Below are 21,942 nucleotides of genomic sequence, written 5' to 3'. Positions count from 1 at the left end.
GTTAACACATTGTTTATCTGAAAACAAATTTAACTGGGGGTGGGGCGTGAATCAAAGAACAGTCCATACTTTCCTCTTCCTGTGCATGGGTTAATAATAGTCACATGCAGTCCCAGCTACTAAGGACTGGGCAGGGGCAGAGGCAGGAGGATCTGAGCCCACTTTAGCCTGGGCAGCATAGTGAGACCCCGTCTTGTTGCACAGATGACCTGGTCATGCACCCAAGAGTTCAGCTTCATTTCCCCAATGAAAACTCAAACCCCACACACTCCACCTCCGTGCTCCTGCTAAGCAGTGAACATTCCATCTGCAGGGACATTGGGGTCCCCTTCAACTCTACCTGACCCCAAGCGAGGTTCTATAAACCAGTGCCAGAATAATTTTCATGGAGTAAAAGGTGTTAATGGCCAGGCATGGTGGTTCACGCCCATATTCTCAGCACTTTGGGAGGCAGAGGCAGGCAGATCGCCTAAGGTCAGGAGCTGAGACCAGCCTGGCCAACATGGTGAAACCCCATGTCTCCTAAAAATACAAAAATTAGGCCAGGCGTGGGGGCGCATGCCTGTCATCCCAGAAATTTGAGAGGCAGAGGTGGGCGGATCACTTGAGGTCAAGGGTTTGAGACCAGCCTAACCAACATGGTGAAATCCCATCTCTACTAAAAAAAAAAAAAAAATACAAAAAGTAGCCAGGTGCGGGGTTGGACTCCTGTAATTCCAGCTACTCAGGAGGCTGAGGCAGAAGAATTGCTTGAACCCAGGAGTCAGAGGTTGCCGTGAGCCAAGATTGTGCCACTGCACTCCAGCCTGGGTGACAGCAAGACTCTGTCTGATAAATAAATAAATGAATTTTAAAAAATGAAAACATTATCCAGGTGTGGTGATGGGCACCTGTAATCTCAGCTACCTGGGAAGCTGAAGCAGGAGAATCGCTTGCACCCAGGAGGCAGAAGTTGCAGTGATCCAAGATTGTATCACTGCACTCCAGCCTGGGTGCCAGACAGAGACTTTGCTTCCAAAAAAGGACCATTTGAATCCAAGACACCTAGGTTGGACATGTCACTGCCACCGCACTCCAGCCTGGGCAACAGAAACCCTTTCTTAGAATGAAAAAAGCAAAACCGAAGCAGAACCCCACCATCGTTCAAGTGTGATAAGCATGCACTGCAAATATGTTACCAAGATCAGCACCAACTTCAATGCTGCTTTTCTCAAACCGTAACCCAGCAAAGAGAAGCACTTTCTTTTCGTTTAGACAACAGAAAGGGCTTCCCTTTGTAGGGTCACAGCCTGAGATCTTCTGGCTCCAGCACTCTGGGTTTCTTGTGGAAATTTCCCTTAACCAGGTCAAAATGGACATAAAAATAAAGATGCATTTATTGGCCCTATTTGCATGTTTTCTGGAATCCAGAATATAAACCCCTAAAACCATCTCCAGTTCCTTGCTTCAAAGGCTCAGCAGGTTAACCTTGTTCATCAAGGGACAATTCTCCTGAGTTTTGTTCCCAAAGAGAAAAAGCAGTGCCCGCTAGACATACCTTATCTTTAACCAAGAGAATTGGGCAGGATTTCTAGAGAACAGCAATGGATTTTCAGCCAAGTGTCACTTGAGTTCCAGCCCAGGAGCACACAGTCCCGATGGCAGCATCCAAAGTGGCATCTATGATGTTCAAGAACATACACTGTCATACACATGAACATTCTCTAGCATAGACCATAATCTAGGTTAACTCAAGAGGGCCACTTGAGGCCAGGCGTGGAGGCTCATGCCTATAATCCCAGCACTTTGGAAGGCCAAGGGAGGGGAATTACCTGAGGTCAGGAGTTTGAGACCAGCCTGGCCAACATGGTGAACCCCCATCTCCACTAAATGCAAAAACTGAGCTGCTGTTGTGGTGCATGCCTGTAATCCCAGCTACTCGGGAGGCCGAGGCAGGAGAATCGCTTGAACCCGGGAGGTGGAGGTTGCAGTGAGTCGAGATCGTGACATTGCACTCCAGCCTGGGCGAGAAGAGCGAAACTCTGTCAAAAAAAAAAAAAAAAATTGGGAAATAAAATGCCCACACCTAAACATCAGATCATTTCTTGTTCAAATACATCTCAAATATACTGTTGATCTGAAATACAAATTTAACTGGGTATCCCTGGCCTGGGAAGCCGCCTTTGGTAATTCAGATAAGGGTCTCCTTTGGAAGCTAATAGGTAGGAACACGGAGATGTCGGCCAAGGGAAGGGACTCTCAGGGATTTCTGTGGATTATGCAGACGTCCTGCCAGATCCCAAACTTCCCCAAAAGATCCCAAGTCCAGGCAGGAAGGACCAAGGGGCTCCAGAAACCAAATGAAGTGGCCCTGGGCAGGACCTTTGTCGTCATCAGATTCTTGGACTGAAAGACAGCCAGGGAGCAGAGCGAAAATCCCAGGGGCTCTCTCTCCCAGAAGACACCTGCTCCATCCAGATCAAACCCAAAATGTCCCCAGCCAGTGATGCCTGGCACTCCTTTCCCCTCGGCTGTCCTGCCTGCAGTGGTGCAGTGCCCTGGTGTTCCCAGTCCGGATGCCTTCACTCCTTTCAGTGTCCCAGGAGGGTCACCTTGCAGTTCTCAGGGAGGAACGTGGGGTCTTCCACCCTCGTGAGCTTCCCAGACACCAGGGTCTGCCCACCCCACTCCATTCCCAAAGGATGTTCTGCCCAGTTCTCCCAGCCTCCTGCTTCCATCCAGGGACCACCCTTCAGTGATAAGATTCACACTGCAGACAACCAGGTCCAACCTGTTATCCTCAATTACGGGGGTCAAAACAGACCTCCCATTCAAGGTTGTTCTATATGACATGCCCACGAGGCAGATCCAGAACTGGAGAGACATGGAGTGGTTGCCACAGTCTAGGGGGAAGAGTGGGGTGGGAACTGACTGCAAATGGGAATAAGCCTCTTTGGGGTGATGAAAATCTCCCAAACTAGAATGTTGGTGGTCGAAAATATGCTAAAATAATTCACATTTCAGAGTAAATTTCGAAAGGTTACTTCCTCAGTTCACAAAAGTCAGAGACAGGGCCGGTGCGGTGGCATATGCCTGGAATCCCAGCACTTTGAGAGGCCGAGGTGCACGGGTCACCTGAGGTCAGGAGTTCCAGACCAACCTGGCCAACATGGGAAAACCCCGGGTCTAAAAATACACACACACAAAATTAGCCAAGCGTGGTGGCACGCACCTGAAATCCCAGCTACTCCAGTGGCAGAAGTTGCAGTGAGCTGAGATTGGGTCACTGCACTCCAGCCTGGGGGACAGAGTGAGACTCTGACTCAAAAAAAAAAAAAAAATTGATTGAACCCAGGAGGCAGAGGTTGCAGTGAGCCGAGATTGCGTTACTGCACTCCAGCTTGGGTAACAGAGCGACACTGCCTCAAAAAGTCAAAGACAGAACCAGAGAACCCTCCTTGCCCTCTTCTTACCTGTGCATGAATTAAAACTTTCACCTGTAGTCCCAGCTACCATGGAGTCGGGAGGAACAGAGCCCAGTTTAGCCTGAGTGGCATAGTGAGACCCCCGTCTCTAAAATACAATAATTAAATCAAATGTGCATTGATGACATGGTCATGCACCTTACATTTCAGCTTCATTTACCCAATAAAAACTCAAACCCCATGCACTCCACCTCCATGCTCTTGCTATGTAGTGAACATCCCATTTACAAGGCACAGTGAGGTCCCCTTCAACTCTACCTCAACCCAAATGGGGTTCTATAAAGCAGTGCAGGCATAACTTCCAAGGAGTAAAAGGTGTTGAGGGCTGGACGAACAGGCATCGCTCACTATGGCAATAAGAAGGGCTGCCCTCATCCCACCTGTCACTGGGGAGCCTCTTCTAGGGTCTGTCTCTACTGAAAAAAAAATACCAAAAGTAGCCAGGTGTGGTGGTGTGTTTCTATAATTCCAGCTACTTGGGAGGCTGAGGTAGGAGAATTGCTGGAACCCGAGGGGGTGGAGGTTGCAGTGAGGCGAGATTGTGCCACTGCACTCAACCCTGGGCAACGAGCGAGATGCCTCCTCAAAAACAAATAAATAAATGAATGATAAAGAAAACTACAAATATTAGCCAGGTGTGGTGGAGTGCGCCTGTAATCCCAGCGACTCGGAAAACTGAGGCAGGAGAATCACTTGAACCTGGGAGGCAGAGATTGCAGTGAGCTGAGTTCCTGCCATTGCACTCCAGCCTGGGACAGAGTGAGACTCCGCCCCCAAAAAGAGGACCATTTGAGACCAAGAGATCTAGGTTGGAAGTGCCACCACACTCCAGCCTGGGCAACAGAGACCCTGTCTAAGATAAAAAATAAAACAAAAACCAAACCCCACCATCATCCACGTCTGAGGATAAGCATGCTCTCCAAATGTATTACCAAGATCAGCATCAATTTCAACCTTCAACGTTGCTTTTCTCAAAGAGTAACCCTCTGAAAGGAAGCACTTTCTTTTCTTTCACAAAACAGAAAGTGCTTCTTACCTCCAGATGGTCACAGCCTGAGATCTTCTTGCTTGGTGCATGGTGGATTTTTTTGTTGGAATGTTTTTTGACCAGGTTGAAAGGGACAAAAACAAAAAGATGCATTTATTGGCCCTGTTTGCATGTTTCCTGGAATCCAGTACATAAACCCCTAAAAGGACCATCTCCAGTTTCTTGCTTCAAAGAATCAGCAGGTTAGCCTTGTTCATCAAGGGCCAATCCTCCTGAGTTTTGTCTCTAGAAAGAAGAAGCAATGCCCAGTACACATACCTTATCTTTAACCAAGAGAATTGAGCTGGATTTCTAGAGAACAGCAATGGATGGAGAGCCAAGTGTTCACTTGAGTTCCAGGACAGGGACCCACAGTCACGAAGGGAGCATCCAAAATGGAATCTATGATGTTCGAGAACATACATTGTCTCACACACAAACATCCTGCAGGGTAGACCACAGGTTAGGCCGTAAAAACTCCTCAATACAATTTGAACAGAAATACACAAGTACAGGTGGGGCACAGTGGCTCATACCTCTAATCACAGCACTTTAGGAGGCCACGACGGGAGGATCACCTGAGCTCAAGAGTTTGAGACCAGCCCCGGCAACATGGTGTAACCCCATGTGTACAAAAAATACAAAAGTGAGCCAGGTGTGGTGGTGCATGCCTGGAGACACTAACTCAGCAGGCTTAGGTGGGAGGTGGAGGTTGCAGTGAGCTGAGATCGCACCACTACACTCCAGCCTGGGCAATAGAGCCAGATCTTGTCTCAGAAATAACTAACGAAACAAAACACACACACACACAAGAAACAAAAAATACCCAAGGTGATGTCAGAGTATTCTCTGTATTCAAATCAGCATTTTGTGTGTATATAATTATGTTATATATATGATATATTATATATATGATAAATTTAACTGGGGGCTGGGTGTGAACAAAATAACAGTCCTTACCTTCTTCTTGCCTATGCATGGGTTAATATTCACATGCAGCCCCAGCGACCAAGGACTGGGGAGGGGCAGACGCAGGAGGATCTAAGCCCACTTTAGCCTGGGCAGCATAGTGAGACCCCGTCTCATGCATTTATCTCCTGGTCATGCACCCAAGATTTCAGCTTCATTTCCCCAATAAACACTGAAGCCCCATGCACTCCACCTCCGTGCTCCTGCTGAGCCATGCACATCCCATCTGCAAGGGACACTGAGGTCCCTTCAACTCCACCTGACCCCACGTGAGGTTCTATCCCAGTACCAGAAAAATTTCCATAAAGTAAAAGGTAGTGATGGCTACACACGGTGGCTCACTTAAGGTCAGGGGTTTGGGACTAGCCTGGACAACATGGTGAAACCCCCTGTTTACTTAAAAAAAAAAATTAAAAATTAAAAAAAAAATACAAAAAGTAGCTGGGCATGGTGGTGTGTTCCTGTCATTCCAGCTACTCCGGAGGCTGAGGCAGGAGAATTGCTTGACCACGACAGGCAGAGGTTGGAGTCAGCCGGGATCACGCCACTGCCCTCCAGCCTGGTTGACAGCGAGACTCCATCTGAAAAGTAAATAAATAAATGAATAAAAAAGAAAAACACAAATGTTAGCCAAGCATGATGTTGGGTGCCTGTAATCCCAGCTACTCACGAAGCTGAGGCAGGAGAATTGCTTGAACCCGGGAGGCGGAGGTTGCCGTGAGCTGAGATCGCACCACTGCACTCTAGCCTGGGTCACAGAACAAGACTCTGTCCCAAAAAGGAGGACCATTGGAGCACAAGAGACCTAGGTTGGAAGTGCTTACGGACTTCAGCCTGGAAAACACAGATTTTGTTTTAGGGGGGGAAAAAAAAAAGCACAGACCCACATCATCATCTGATAATAAGCATGCTCTGCAAATGTATTACCAAAATCCGCATCAGCTTCGGCGTTGAGCTTCTCAAACCGTAACGCTCCAAAGAGAAGCGCTTCGTTTTCTTTCACACAACAGAAAGCGCTTCCCTTTAGAGGGTCACAGCCCGAGATCTTCTTCCTCCAGTACTCTGGGTTTTTTGTTGGAATTTTCTTTGACCAGGTTAAAATGGATACAAAAATAAAAATGCATTTATTGGCCCTGTTTGCCTGTTTTCTGGAATCCAGAACATAAACCCCTAAAAGGACCATCTCCAGTTCCTTGCTTCAAAGGTTCAGCAGGTTAGCCTTGTTCATCAAGGGACGATCCTCCTGAGTTTTGTCCCCAAAGAGAAAAAGCAATGCCTACTACTCATACCTTATCTTTAACCAAGAGAACCAGGCTAGATTTCGAGAGAACAGCAATGGATGGAGAGCCAAGTGTTCACTTGAGTTCCAGCACAGGGACACACAGCTCCCTTGGGAGCCTCCAAAATGGAATCTAAGATGTTGAAGAACATACATTGTCACACACACAAGCATCCTCCAGGATAGACCACAGTCTCGACTGACTTAAGAGGACCACTTGAAGCTAGGCGCGGTGGCTCATGCCTGTAATCCCAGCAGTTTGGGAGGCCGAAGCAGGCGGATTACCTGAGGTTGGGAGTTCGAGACCAGCCTGGCCAACATGGTAAAACCCTGTCTCTACTACAAACACAAAAATTAGCTGGGTGTGCTGGTGGGTGCCTTTAATCCCAGCTACCCAGGAAGCTGAGGCAGGAAAATCGCTTCAACCTAAGAGGCGGAGGTTGCGTTGAGCCAAGATTGTACCACTGCACTCCAGCCTGGGCAACAAGAGCGAAACTCTGTCTCAAAATACATACATACATACATACATACGTACATAAAAATAAAGAAATACACAAGTATGAGGCACAGTGGCTCCAACCTCTAATCCCAACACTTTAGGAGGCCAAGGCAGGAGGATCACTTCAGCTCAGGTGTTGGAGACCAGCTCAGGTAAAATGGTGAAACCCTGTCTGTACAAAAACTACAATTTTAGCCAGGTGGCCAGGTGTGGTGGCTCCTGCCTGTAATCTCAGCAATTTAGGAGTCTGCGGCGGGTGGGTCACTAGAGGTCAAAAGTTGGAGACCAGCCTGACAAACATGGGGAAACCTGTCTCTACTAAAAATACAAAATTAGCTGAGTGTGGTGGTGGGCGCCTGTAATTGCAGCTACTTGGGAGGCTGAGGCAGGAGAATGACTTGAACCTGAAAGGTGGAGGTTGCAGTGATCTGAAATCTTGCCATTGTACTCCAGCCTGGGCAATAAGAGCAAAATTCCCTCAAAAAAAAAAAAAAAAAAAAAAAAAAAGTGAGCCAGGTGTGGTGGTGCATGCCTGTAGACACTAATTCAGGAGGCGTAGGTGGGGGGTGGAGGTTACAGTGAGCCAAGATCACATTACTGCACTTTTGCCTGGGTGACACAGCCAGGCCTTGTCTCTAAAACAAACAACCACACACACAAAAACAAAAAACAAACTCAAAGTGATAAAGAATAACCTCCACCTCCCAGGTTCAAGCTATTCTCCTGCCTCAGGCTCCCAAGTAGCTGGGATTACCCGTGCCTGCCACCATGCCCGGCTTTTATATATATATATATATATTTTGTTTGTTTGTTTGTTTATTTGTTTTTTAGTAGAAATGGATTTTTGCCATGTTGGCCAGGCTGGTCTTGAACTCCAGACCTCAGGTGATCCACACGCCTCGGTCTCCCAAAGTGCTGGGATTATAGGCTTGAGCCACTGTGCCCAGCCATATCAGACATTTTTGAGACCATGTCTCAAAGAAAATAAAATTCTATATATTGTGTTCTCACAGGAAGAAGAATACCTACACATAAGTATTTGCTTTGGCAGGGCACGTAAAAAAAATTAGAATGACAGAGATTACCATGACCCCTGCACAAAGGTGACAACCAAATTCATGATGGTCCCATATTTATCTTGTTTTTTCTTAATTAAAAAAAGTATTTTTTTTTTTTAGACCAAGTCTTATTCTGTCGACAGGCTGGAGTGCAGTGGTACGATCTTGGCTCACTGCAACCTCTGCCGCCCAGTTCCAGTGATTCTCCTGCCTTGGCCCTCCTGAGTAGCTGGCATTACAGGCACCTGTCATCGCACCTGGCTAATTTTTGTATTTTTAGTAGAGATGAGGTTTTGCCACGATGCCGCGGCAGACCTGAGGTGATCCGCCCGTCTCAACCTCCCAAAGTGCTGGGATTACAGGCGTGCGCCACCGCGCCCGGTCTGTTTTTCATTTTTTTTGAGATTGAATCTTATTCTTTTGCCCAGGCTGGAGTTCACTTGTGCGATCTCAGCTCACCGTAACCTCTGCCTCACAGCTTCAAGCGATTCTCCTGCCTCATCCTCCTGAGTAGCTGGGATTACAGGCGTGCAGCACAACAACAGCACAAATTTAGAATGGCTAAATTTTGTATTTTTAGTACAGATGGGGTTTCACCGTGTTGGCCAGGCTGGTCTCAAGCAATTGACCTCAGGTGATCCTCCTGTCTCTGCCTACCCAAATGATGGGATTACAGGCGTGAACCACCGTACCCGGCCTTGTCCTGTATTTAAAATCAGGAGCAAAAAAGGATGCTCACATCTAAACAGCAAATCATTTGTTCTTCAAGTGCATCTCAAACACATGGTTCATCTAAAATACAAATGTAACTGGGGGTGGGGCATGAATCGAAGAATAGTCCGTACTTTCCTCTTCCTATGCATAGGTTAATAATATTCACATGTAGTTCCTGCTACTAAGGACTGGCGAGGGGCAGACGCAGGAGGATCTAAGCCCACTTTAGCCTGGGCAGCATAGTGAGACCCCGTCTCATGCATTTATCTCCTGGTCATGCACCCAAGATTTCAGCTTCATTTCCCCAATAAACACTGAAGCCCCATGCACTCCACCCCCGTGCTCCTGCTGAGCCGTGCACATCCCATCTGCAGGGGACACTGAGGTCCCTTCAACTCCACCTGACCCCACGTGAGGTTCAGAAAAATTTCCATAAAGTGAAAGGTGGTGACGGCCACACACGGTGGCTCACTTAAGGTCAGGGGTTTCGGACTAGCCTGGACAACATGGTGAAACCCCCTGTTTACTTAAAAAAAAAAAAATGAAAAATGAAAAAAACAATACAAAAAGTAGCTGGGCATGGTGGTGTGTTCCTGTCATTCCAGCTACTCCGGAGGCTGAGGCAGGAGAATTGCTTGACCACGACAGGCAGAGGTTGGAGTCAGCCGGATCACGCCACTGCCCTCCAGCCTGGTTGACAGCGAGACTCCATCTGAAAAGTAAATAAATAAATGAATAAAAAAGAAAAACACAAATGTTAGCCAAACATGATTTGGGTGCCTGTAATCCCAGCTACTCACGAAGCTGAGGCAGGAGAATTGCTTGAACCCGGGAGGCGGAGGTTGCCGTGAGCCGAGATCGCGCCACTGCACTCTAGCCTGGGTCACAGAGCAGGATTCTGTCCCAAAAAGGAGGACCATTGGAGCACAAGAGACCTAGGTTGGAAGTGCTTACGGACTTCAGCCTGGAAAACACAGATTTTGTCTTAGGGGGAAAAAAAAAAAAAAAGGCACAGAACCACATCATCATCTGATAATAAGCATGCTCTGCAAATGTATTACCAAAATCCATATCAGCTTCGGCGTTGAGCTTCTCAAACTGTAACGCTCCAAAGGGAAGCGATTTCGTTTTCTTTCACACAACAGAAAGCACTTCCCTTTAGAGGGTCACAGCCTGAGATCTTCTTCTTCCAGCACTCTGGGTTTTTTGTTGGAATTTTCCTTGACCAGTTTAAAATGGATACAAAAATAAAAATGCATTTATTAGCCCTGTTTGCCTGTTTTCTGGAATCCAGAACATAAACCCCTAAAAGGACCATCTCCAGTTCCTTGCTTCAAAGGCTCAGCAGGTTAGCCTTGTTCATCAAGGGACGATCCTCCTGAGTTTTGTCCCCAAAGAGAAAAAGCAATGCCTACTACTCATACCTTATTTTTAACCAAGAGAATCGGGCTGGATTTCTAGAGAACAGCAATGGATGGAGAGCCAAGTGTTCACTTGAGTTCCAGCACAGGGACACACAGTTCCCTTGGGAGCCTCCAAAATGGAATCTAAGATGTTGAAGAACATACATTGTCACACACACAAGCATCCTCCAGGATAGACCACAGTCTAGACTGACTTAAGAGGACCACTTGGCCGGGCGCGGTGGCTCACGCCTGTAATTCCAGCACTTTGGGAGGCCGAGGCGGGCGGATCACAAGGTCAGGAGATCGAGACCACGGTGAAACCCCGTCTCTACTAAAAATACAAAAAATTAGCCAGGCGCGGTTGTGGGCACCTGTAGTCCCAGCTACTCGGGAGGCTGAGGCAGGAGAATGGCGTGAACCCGGGAGGCGGAGCTTGCAGTGAGCCGAGATCGCGCCACTGCACTCCAGCCTGGGTGACAGAGCAAGACTCCGTCTCAAAAAAAAAAAAAAAAAAAGAGGACCACTTGAAGCTAGGCGCGGTGGCTCATGCCTGTAATCCCAGCAGTTTGGGAGGCCGAGGCAAGCGGATTACCTGAGGTTGGGAGTTCGAGACCAGCCTGGCCAACATGGTAAAACCCTGTCTCTACTACAAACACAAAAATTAGCTGCGTGTGCTGGTGGGTGCCTTTTTTTTTTTTTGAGACGGAGTCTCGCTCTGTCACCCAGGCTGGGGTGCGGTGGCCGGAGTAGCTGGGATTACAGGCGTGCAGCACAACAACAGCACAAATTTAGAATGGCTAAATTTTGTATTTTTAGTACAGATGGGGTTTCACCGTGTTGGCCAGGCTGGTCTCAAGCAATTGACCTCAGGTGATCCTCCTGTCTCTGCCTACCCAAATAATGAGATTACAGGTGTGAACCACCGTACCCGGCCTTGTCCTGTATTTAAAATCAGGAGCAAAAAAGGATGCTCACATCTAAACAGCAAATCATTTGTTCTTCAAGTGCATCTCAAACACATGGTTCATCTAAAATACAAATGTAACTGGGGGTGGGGCATGAATGAAGAACAGTCCGTACTTTCCTCTTCCTATGCATAGGTTAATAATATTCACATGCAGTCCCAGCTACTAAGGACTGGCGAGGGGCAGACGCAGGAGGATCTAAGCCCACTTTAGCCTGGGCAGCATAGTGAGACCCCGTCTCGTTGCATATATGACCTGGTCATGCACCCAAGATTTCGGCTTTATTTCCCCAATGAAAACTCAAACCCCATACACTCTACCTCCGTGCTCTTGCGAAGCAGTGCACATCCCATCTGCAAGGACATTGGGGTCCCCCTTCAACTCTACCTGACCCCATGTGAGGTTCTATAAACCAGTGCCCGAATAATTTCCACGGACTAAAAAGTGTTAATGGCCAGGTGCGTTGGTTTATGCCTGTATTCTCCGCACTTTGGGAGGCCGAGGCAGGCAGATCACCTAAGGTCAGGAGCTGAGACCAGCCTGGCCAACATGGTGAAACCACATCTCTGCTAAAAATACAAAAATTAGGCCAGGCGTGGGGGCGCATGCCTGTAATCCCAGAAATTTGGGAGGCAGAGGTGGGCGAATCACTTGAGGTCAGGAATTTGAGACCAGCCTAACCAACATGATGAAATCTCATCTCTACTAAAAAAAAAAATACGAAACGTAGCCAGGTGCGGGGTTGGGCTCCTGTAATTCCAGCTACTCAGGAGGCTGAGGCAGAAGAATTGCTTGAACCTGGGAGGCAGAGGTTGCAGTGAACCGAGATCATGCCACTGCACTCCAGCCTGGGTGACAGGGAGACTCCGTCTCAAAAATAAATAAATAAATAAATTAATTAATTAATTAAAAAAAAATACAAACATTATCCAGGCGTGGTGATGAATGCCTGTAATCTCAGCTGCTTGGGAAGCTGAGGCAGGAGAATGGCTTGAACCTGGGAGGCAGAGGTTGCAGTGAGCTGAGATCATGCCACTGCACATCAGCCTGGGTGACAGAGAAAGACTCTGCTCCCCAAAAAGGACCATTTGAATCCAAGAGACCTAGGCTGGATGGGCCACTGCACTCTAGCCTGGGCAACAGAGATCCTGTCTTAGAATAAAAAAGCAAAACCAAAACAGAACCCCATAATCATGGAAGTCTGAAGATAAGAAGCATGCTCTGCAAATGTATTACCAAGATCAGCATCAACTTCAATGTTGCTTTCCTCAAACTGTAACACTCCAAAGGGACGCGCCTTCTTTTCTTTTAGACAACAGAAAGTGTTTCCCTTTGGAGGGTCACAGCATGAGATCTTCTTGCTCCAGGACTCCGGGTTTCCTGTTGAAATTTTCCTTGACCAGGTCAAAATGCACACAAAAACAAAGATGCAATTTCTGCCTCTGTTTGCATGTTTTCTGGAATCCAGAATAAAAACCCTGGAAAGGACCATCTCCAGTTCTTTGCTTCAAAGGCTCAGCAGGTTAGCCTTGCTCATCAAGGGGCAATCCTCCTGAGTTTTGTCTCCAAAGAGAAAAAGCAATGCCCAATACACATACCTTATATTTAACCAGAGAAGTGGGCTGGATGTCTAGAGAACAGCAAATGGATGGAGAGCCAAGTGTTCACTGGAGTTCCAGGAAATGAGCACGCATTCCCGATGGGAGCGTCCAAAATGGAATCTAGGATGTTGAAGAATACACATTGTCTCACACACAATCATTCTCCAGGACAGACCATAGGTTACCCCGGAAATGTTCCTCAGTAACATCTGAACAGAGATACACAAGAACAGGTGGGGTGCGGTGGCTCTCACCTCCAACTGCAGCACTTACGTAGGCCAAGGCAGGAGGAACACTTGGGCTCAGGAGTCAGACACCAGCCCGGGAAACATGGTAAAACCTCATCTGTAAAAATACAAAAGTGAGCCAAGTGTGGTGGTGCACGCCTGTAGACACTAATTCAGGAGGCTGTGGTGGGAGGTGGAGTTTGCAGTGAACCGAGATTGCACCACTGCACTCCAGCATGGACGACAGAGTGAGACTCTGTCTCAAAAATAAATAAATAAATGAATGAATGAAAAAAAAAAAAAACAAATAAATAATAAAAATACAAAAATTAGCCAGGCATGGTGGCACATACCTGTAATCCCTGCTGCTCGGGAGGCTGAGGCAGGAGAATCGCTTGAACCTAGGAGGCAGAGGTTGCAGTGAGTGAAGTTCCTGACAGGGCATCCAGCCAGGGTCACAGAGCAAGACGCTGTCCCAAAAAAGAGGGCCCCTTGAACCCAAGAGATCTAGGTTGGAGAGGCCACCACACTCCAGCCTGGGCAACAGACACCCTGTCTTAGAAAACAAAACAAAACAAACACAAAACCCCACCATATTCCACGTTTGATTATAAGCACGCTCTGCAAGTGTATTACCAAGATCCGCGTTGCTTTTCTCAAAGCGTAACACTCTAAAGGGAAGCGCTTCCTATTCTTTTCTAGCCAACAGAAAGCGCTTCGCTCTAGAGGGTCACATCATGAGATCTTCTTGCTCCAGCACTCTGGGTTTTTTGTTGGAATCTTCCTTCACTGGGTTAAAATGGACACAAAAATAAACATACATTTATTGGCCCTGTTTGCATGTTTTCTGAAATCCAGAACATAAACCCCTAAAAGGACCATCGCCAGTTCCTTGCTTCAAACAATCAGCAGGTTAGCCTTGTTCATCAAGGGACAATCCTCCTGAGTTTTGTCTCTAGAAAGGAGAAGCAATGCCCACTACACATACCTTATCTTTAACCAAGAGAATTGAGCTGGATTTCTAGAGAACAGCAATGGATGGAGAGCCAAGTGTTCACTTGAGTTCCAGGACAGGGACACACAGTCACGAAGGGAGCATCCAAAATGGAATCTACGATGTTCAAGAACATACATTGTTTCACACACAAACATCCTGCAGGGTAGACCACAGGTTAGGCTGTAAAAACTCCTCAATACAATTTGAACCTAAATACACAAGTACAGGTGTGGCACGGTGGCTCACACCGCTAATCACAGCACTTTAGGAGGCCACGACGGGAGGATCACCTGAGCTCAAGACTTTGAGACCAGCCCCGGCAACATGGTGTAACCCCATGTGAACCAGGTGAGTGAGCCAGGTGTGGTGGTGCAGGCCTGGAGACACTAATTCAGCAGGATTAGGTGGGAGGTGAGCCGAGATCGCACAAGTGCACTCCAGACTGGGTGACACAGCCAGACCTTATCTCATAAACAAACAAACAAAAAACACACACACAATACAAACAAAAAAATACCCAAAGTGATATAAGGGCACTCTGTGTGTGTAGAAGAGTATTTTGTGTGTATATGATATTATATATATGATAAGAATATATGAAGGTCGGGCGCAGTGGCTCACGGCTGTAATCCCAACACTTTGGGAGGCCAAAGAGGGTGGATCACCGGAGGTCGGGAGTCTGAGACCAGCCTGGCCAACATGGAGACGCCCGTCTCTACTAAAAATACAAACTTAGCTGGGTGTGGTGGCGGGTGCCTGTAATCCCAGCTACTCAGGAGGCTGAGGCAGGAGAATCGCTTGAACCCAGGAGGCGGAGGTTGCAGTGAACCGAGATCACGTCATTACTCTCCAGCCTAGGCTACAGGAGCAAAACTCCCTCTCAAAAAAAGAAAAAAGAAAAAATGAAGACTATATATTGTCATATGCACAAACATCCTCCAGGATAGATCACAGTTTAGGCCATAAAAGCTCCTCGATAACATGTGGATAGAAAAATACAAGTACGGTGGGTCACGGCGGCTCATACCTCTAACCCCAGCACTTGCCAAGTCGGGAGGATCACTGGAGCTCAGGAGTTCCAGTCCAGCCTGGGAAACACGGTAAACCCTGTGTGTACAAAAAATACAAAAGTTAGTCAGGTGTGGTGGTCCACGCCTGTATTCAGTTCTTTAGGAGGCTGAGGTGGGAGGTGGAGGTTACAGGGAGCCGGACTATACCACTGCACCCCAGCATGGGCAACAGAGCCAGATGTTGTCTCAAAACAAAACACCCCCAAAATCCCCAAAATGCACACACACACAGAAACCTCAAAGTGATATGAGTATTCTCTGTGTATAGAAGAGTATTTTCTGTGTATATGATTATATGATCAATATCAGACAATATAATAAAATGTATATTATATAGTTTTGAGGCCCAGTATCAAAAAAAGAAAGGTCTCTATGTTGTTTGCTCACAGGAACATTGGAATGACAGAGATTCCCATGTCCCCCGAACAAAGTGACATCCAAATTCATCGTGAGTCCCAGATTTAAAATTAGGAAATACAGGCCGGGCGCAGGGGCTCACGCCTATAATCCCAGCTCTCTGGGAGGCCGAGGCAGGTAGATCACCTGAGATCAGGAGTTCAAGACCAGCCCGACCAACATGGTGAAAACCTGTCTCTACCAAACACCAAAACTGAGCTGTGTGTGCTGGCGCACACCCGGAATCACAGCTACTTTGTAGGGTGAGGCAAGAGAATCACGTGAACCTTGGAGGCAGAGGTGACAGTGAGCCAAGATCACACCATTGCACTTCAGCCAGGGCAACAAACTGAGACTCTGTCAAACAAACAAACAACAAACAAACAAACGAAACAAGGTGTGATCAGTGCATGGTATAGTCTGGAAATCAAAGGAGCCTCCCACCGCGGCATCTGCAGTAGCTGGGACTCTGTGCCCCATATTGCCTGGCCACGTCAACTATCTTTGAAATGGGTCAGCAGCAGAACGTGGCTCACACCGGTGGCATCGCTTGAGCTCAGGAGTTGGGACCTTCCTGAGCAACAGAGACCACATCTGGATGAAAAATTAAAAACTCAGCCAAGTGTGGTGGCACGTCCCATGTAGTCCCAACTATGTGGGAGGCTGAGTCAAGAGGACCACTTGAGGATGGGTGAAGTGGTTCACGCTTGTAATCTCAGCACTTTGGGAGGCCGAGGTAGGCGGCTCACTCTGCAAATGTATTACCAAGATCCGCGTTGCTTTTCTCAAAGCGTAACACTCTAAAGAGAAGCGCTTCCTATTTTTTTAGCCAACAGTAAGCGCTTTCCTCTAGAGGGTCACATCATGAGATCTTCTTGCTCCAGACCTGTGGGTTTTTTGTTGGAATCTTCCTTCACCGGGTTAAAATGGACACAAAAATAAAAATGCATTTATTGGCCCTGTTTGCATGTTTTCTGAAACCCAGAATATAAACCCCTAAAAGGACCACCTCCAGTTTCTTGCTTCAAAGAATCAGCAGGTTAGCCTTGTTCATGAAGGGGCAATCCTCATGAGTTTCGTCTCTAGAAAGAAAAAGCAATGCCCAGTACACATACCTTATCTTTAACCAAGAGAATTGAGCTGGATTTCTAGAGAACAGCAATGGATGGAGAGCCAAGTGTTCACTTGAGTTCCAGGACAGGAGCACACAGTCACGAAGGGAGCATCCAAAATGGAATCTATGATGTTCGAGAACATACATTGTCTCACACACAAACATCCTCCAGGATAGTCCACAGTTTAGGCCATAAAAGCTCCTCGATAACATCTGGATACAAAAAATTCAAGTACGGTGGGTCATGGCGGCTCATACCTCTAACCCCAGCACTTGTCAAGTCGGGAGGATCACTTGAGCTCAGGAGTTCCAGTCCAGCCTGGGAAACACGGTAAACCCTGTGTGTACAAAAAATACAAAAGTTAGTCCGGTGTGGTGGTCCACGCCTGTATTCATTTCTTTAGGAGGCTGAGGTGGGAGGTGGAGGTTACAGGGAGCCGGATCGCACCACTGCACCCCAGCATGGGCAACAGAGCCAGATGTTGTCTCAAAACCAAACAAACATGCAAAAAAAAAAAACCCCAAAATCCCCAAAAGGCACACAAACAAAAAAACCCCAAAGTGATGAGTATTCTCTGTGTATTGAAGAGTATTTTCTGTGTATATGATTATATGATCAATATCAGACAATATAATAAAATGTATATTATATAGTTTTGAGACCCATTATCAAAAAAAGAAAGGTCTCTATGTTGTTTGCTCACAGGAAGAATAATTCCTACACAGAACAGCATTAAAAACATTGGAATGACAGAGATTCCCATGTCCCCGGAACAAAGTGACATCCAAATTCATCATGGGTCCCAGATTTAAAATTAGGAAATACAGGCCGGGCGTGGTGGCTCACGCCTATAATCCCAGCTCTCTGGGAGGCCGAGGCAGGTAGATCACCTGAGATCAGGAGTTCAAGACCAGCCCGACCAACATGGTGAAAACGTGCCTCTACCAAACACCAAAACTGAGCTGGGTGTGCTGGCGCACGCCCGTAATCACAGCTACTTTGGAGGGTGAGGCAGGAGAATCACGTGAACCTTGGAGGCAGAGGTGGCAGTGAGCCAAGATCACACCATTGCACTTCAGCCAGGGCAACAAACTGAGACTCTGTTAAACAAACAAACAAACAAACAAACAAACAAAAAGTCTAAACGAGGTGTGATCAGTGCATGGTATAGTCTGGAAATCAAAGGAGCCTCCCACCCCGGTATCTGCAGTAGCTGGGACTCTGTGCCCCACATTGCCTGGCCACGTCAACTATCTTTGAAATGGGTCAGCAGCAGAACGTGGCTCACACCAGTGGCATTGCTTGAGCTCAGGAGTTGGGACCTTCCTGAGCAACAGAGACCACATCTGGATGAAAAATTAAAAACTTAGCCAAGTGTGGTGGCCCGTCCCATGTAGTCCCAACTACGTGGGAGGCTGAGTCAAGAGGACCACTTGAGGATGGGTGAGGTGGTTCACGCTTGTAATCTCAGCACTTTGGGAGGCCGAGGTAGGCGGCTCACTCTGCAAATGTATTACCAAGATCCGCGTTGCTTTTCTCAAAGCGTAACACTCTAAAGGGAAGTGCTTCCTATTCTTTTGGCCAACAGAAAGCGCTTTCCTCTAGAGAGTCACATCATGAGATCTTCTTGCTCCAGACCTGTGGGTTTTTTGTTGGAATTTTCCTTCACCGGGTTAAAATGGACACAAAAATAAAAATGCATTTATTGGCCCTGTTTGCATGTTTTCTGAAATCCAGAACATAAACTCCTAAAAGGACCACCTCCAGTTTCTTGCTTCAAAGAATCAGCAGGTTAGCCTAGTTCATCAAGGGACAATCCTCCTGAGTTTTTGTCTCTAGAAAGAAGAAGCAATGCCCAGTACACATACCTTATCTTTAACCAAGAGAATTGAGCTGGATTTCTAGAGAACAGCAATGGATGGAGAGCCAAGTGTTCACTTGAGTTCCAGGACAGGGAAACACAGTCACGAAGGGAGCATCCAAAATGGAATCTACGATGTTCAAGAACATACATTGTCTCACACACACACATCCTGCAGGGTAGACCACAAGTTAGGCCGTAAAACTCCTCAATACAGTGTGAACCTAAATACACAAGTACAGGTGTGGCACGGTGGCTCACACCTCTAATCACAGCACTTTAGGAGGCCATGACGGGAGGATCACCTGAGCTCGAGTTTGAGACCAGCCCCGGCAACGTGGTGTAGCCCTATGTGTACAAAAAATACAAAAGTGAGCCAGGTGTGGTGGTGCATGCATGTAGACACTAACTCAGCAGGATTAGGTGGGAGGCGGAGGTTGCAGTGAGCTGAGATCGCACAACTGCACTCCAGACTGGGTGACACAGGCAGACCTTATCTCATAAACAAACAAACAAAAAACACACAAACAAAAAAATACCCAAAGTGATATAAGAGTATTCTGTGTGTGTAGAAGAGTATTTTGTGTGTATATGATATTATACATATGATTAGAATATATGATGGTCGGGCGCAGTGGCTCATGGCTGTTATCCCGCACCTTGGGAGGCCAAGGTGAGTGGATCACCGGAGGTCGGGAGTCTGAGACCAGCCTGGCCAACACGGAGACTCCTGTCTCTACTAAAAATACAAACTTAGCTGGGCATGGTGGCGGGTACCTGTAATCCCAGCTACTCAGGAGGCTGAGGCAGGAGAATGGCTTGAACCCAGGAGGCGGAAGGTTGCAGTGAACCGAGATCACGTCATTACACTCCAGCCTAGGCGAGAGGAGCGAAACTCCCTCTCAAAAAAAGAAAAAAAAAATGAAGACTATATATTGTCATACACACAAACATCCTCTAGGATAGACCACAGTTTAGGCCATAAAAGCTCCTCGATAACATCTGGATACAAAAAATTCAAGTACGGTGGGTCACAGCGGCTCATACCTCTAACCCCAGCACTTGCCAAGTCGGGAGGATCACTGGAGCTCAGGAGTTCCAGTCCAGCCTGGGAAACACGATAAACCCTGTGTGTACAAAAAATACAAAAGTTAGTCAGGTGTGGTGGTCCACGCCTGTATTCAGTTCTTTAGGAGGCTGAGGTGGGAGGTGGAGGTTACAGGGAGCCGGATTGCACCACTGCACTCCAGCATGGGCAACAGAGCCAGATGTTGTCTCAAAACAAAACAGAACAAACAAACCCCAAAATCCCCAAAATGCACACACACAAAAAAACTCCAAAGTGATATGAATATTCTCTGTGTATACAAGAGTATTTTCTGTGTATATGATTATATGATCAATATCAGACAATATAATAAAATGTATATTATATAGTTTTGAGACCCAGTATCAAAAAAAGAAAGGTCTCTATGTTGTTTGCTCACAGGAAGAATAATTCCTACACAGAACAGCATTAAAAACATTGGAATGACAGAGATTTCCATGTCCCCTGAACAAAATGACATCCAAATTCATCATGGGTCCCAGATTTAAAATTAGGAAATACAGGCCGGGCGCAGTGGCTCACGCCTATAATCCCAGCTCTCTGGGGGGCCGAGGCAGGTAGATCACCTGAGATCAGGAGTTCGAGACCAGCCTGACCAACATGGTGAAAACGTGTCTCTACCAAATGCAAAAACGGAGCTGGGTGTGCTGGCGCACGCCCGTAATCGCAGCTACTTTGGAGGGTGAGGCAGGAGAATCACGTGAACCTTGGAGGCAGAGGTGGCAGTGAGCCAAGATCACACCATTGCACTTCAGCCAGGGCAACAAACTGAGACTCTGTCAAACAAACAAACAACAAACAAACAAACAAACAAACGAAACAAGGTGTGATCAGTGCATGGTATAGTCTGGAAATCAAAGGAGCCTCCCACCGCGGCATCTGCAGTAGCTGGGACTCTGTGCCCCATATTGCCTGGCCACGTCAACTATCTTTGAAATGGGTCAGCAGCAGAACGTGGCTCACACTGGTGGCATCGCTTGAGCTCAGGAGTTGGGACCTTCCTGAGCAACAGAGACCACATCTGGATGAAAAATTAAAAACTCAGCCAAGTGTGGTGGCACGTCCCATGTAGTCCCAACTACGTGGGAGGCTGAGTCAAGAGGACCACTTGAGGATGGGTGAGGTGGTTCACGCTTGTAATCTCAGCACTTTGGGAGGCCGAGGTAGGCGGCTCACTCTGCAAATGTATTACCAAGATCCGCGTTGCTTTTCTCAAAGCGTAACACTCTAAAGAGAAGCGCTTCCTATTTTTTTAGCCAACAGTAAGCGCTTTCCTCTAGAGAGTCACATCATGAGATCTTCTTGCTCCAGACCTGTGGGTTTTTTGTTGGAATCTTTCTTCACCGGGTTAAAATGGACACAAAAATAAAAATGCATTTATTGGCCCTGTTTGCATGTTTTCTGAAATCCAGAACATAAACCCCTAAAAGGACCACCTCCAGTTTCTTGCTTCAAAGAATCAGCAGGTTAGCCTTGTTCATCAAGGGCCAATCCTCTTGAGTTTCGTCTCTAGAAAGAAAAAGCAATGCCCAGTACACATACCTTATCTTTAACCAAGAGAATTGAGCTGGATTTCTAGAGAACAGCAAAGGATGGAGAGCCAAGTGTTCACTTGAGTTCCAGGACAGGGACACACAGTCACGAAGGGAGCATCCAAAATGGAATCTACGATGTTCAAGAACATACATTGTTTCACACACAAACATCCTGCAGGGTAGATCACAGGTTAGGCTGTAAAAACTCCTCAATACAGTTTGAACCTAAATACATAAGTACAGGTGTGGCACGGTGGCTCACACCTCTAATCACAGCACTTTAGGAGGCCACGACGGGAGGATCACCTGAGCTCAAGAGTTTGAGACCAGCCCCGGCAACATGGTACCCCATGTGTACAAAAAATACAAAAGTGAGCCAGGTGTGGTGGTGCACGCCTGTTGACACTAATTCAGCAGGATTAGGTGGGAGGCGGAGGTTGCAGTGAGCTGAGATCGCACAACTGCACTCCAGACTGGGTGACACAGGCAGACCTTATCTCATAAACAAACAAACAAACAGAAAACACACACACATATACAAACAAAAAAATACCCAAAGTGATATAAGAGTATTCTGTGTGTGTAGAAGAGTATTTTGTGTGTATATGATATTATATATAAGAGTATATGATGGTCGGGTGCAGTGGCTCA

The 21,942-nt window shown here is 47.0% G+C and overlaps 1 protein-coding gene and 5 non-coding genes across 8 annotated transcripts in view; all 6 read right to left on the bottom strand.

Moving 5' to 3' along the window:
• The window catches only part of NDUFA3 (NADH:ubiquinone oxidoreductase subunit A3), a 427,160-nt gene that overhangs the window by 350,423 nt on the left and 54,795 nt on the right, over positions 1-21,942 (bottom strand). The gene's annotated exons all lie outside the window — the stretch shown is intronic.
• MIR518A-3 (microRNA mir-518a-3) lies at positions 1,191-1,309 on the bottom strand. The gene is given in 1 exon segment (NR_128402.1): positions 1,191-1,309. It is a non-coding gene; the product is annotated as a microRNA mir-518a-3 (primary transcript).
• Positions 4,434-4,523, bottom strand: MIR516B (microRNA mir-516b). The gene has a single exon (NR_032718.1). It is a non-coding gene; the product is annotated as a microRNA mir-516b (primary transcript).
• Positions 13,864-13,952, bottom strand: MIR523B (microRNA mir-523b). Its single transcript, NR_032588.1, has one exon. It is a non-coding gene; the product is annotated as a microRNA mir-523b (primary transcript).
• Positions 18,336-18,394, bottom strand: MIR518G (microRNA mir-518g). Its single transcript, NR_128355.1, has one exon. It is a non-coding gene; the product is annotated as a microRNA mir-518g (primary transcript).
• On the bottom strand, positions 20,949-21,058 carry MIR518D-1 (microRNA mir-518d-1). Its single transcript, NR_128318.1, has one exon. It is a non-coding gene; the product is annotated as a microRNA mir-518d-1 (primary transcript).

This window comes from Macaca mulatta, chromosome 19 (assembly GCF_049350105.2).
Source record: "Macaca mulatta isolate MMU2019108-1 chromosome 19, T2T-MMU8v2.0, whole genome shotgun sequence".
In the NCBI taxonomy this organism is placed as follows: domain Eukaryota; kingdom Metazoa; phylum Chordata; class Mammalia; order Primates; family Cercopithecidae; genus Macaca; species Macaca mulatta.
This window is presented reverse-complemented; position numbering and strand designations above follow the sequence as displayed.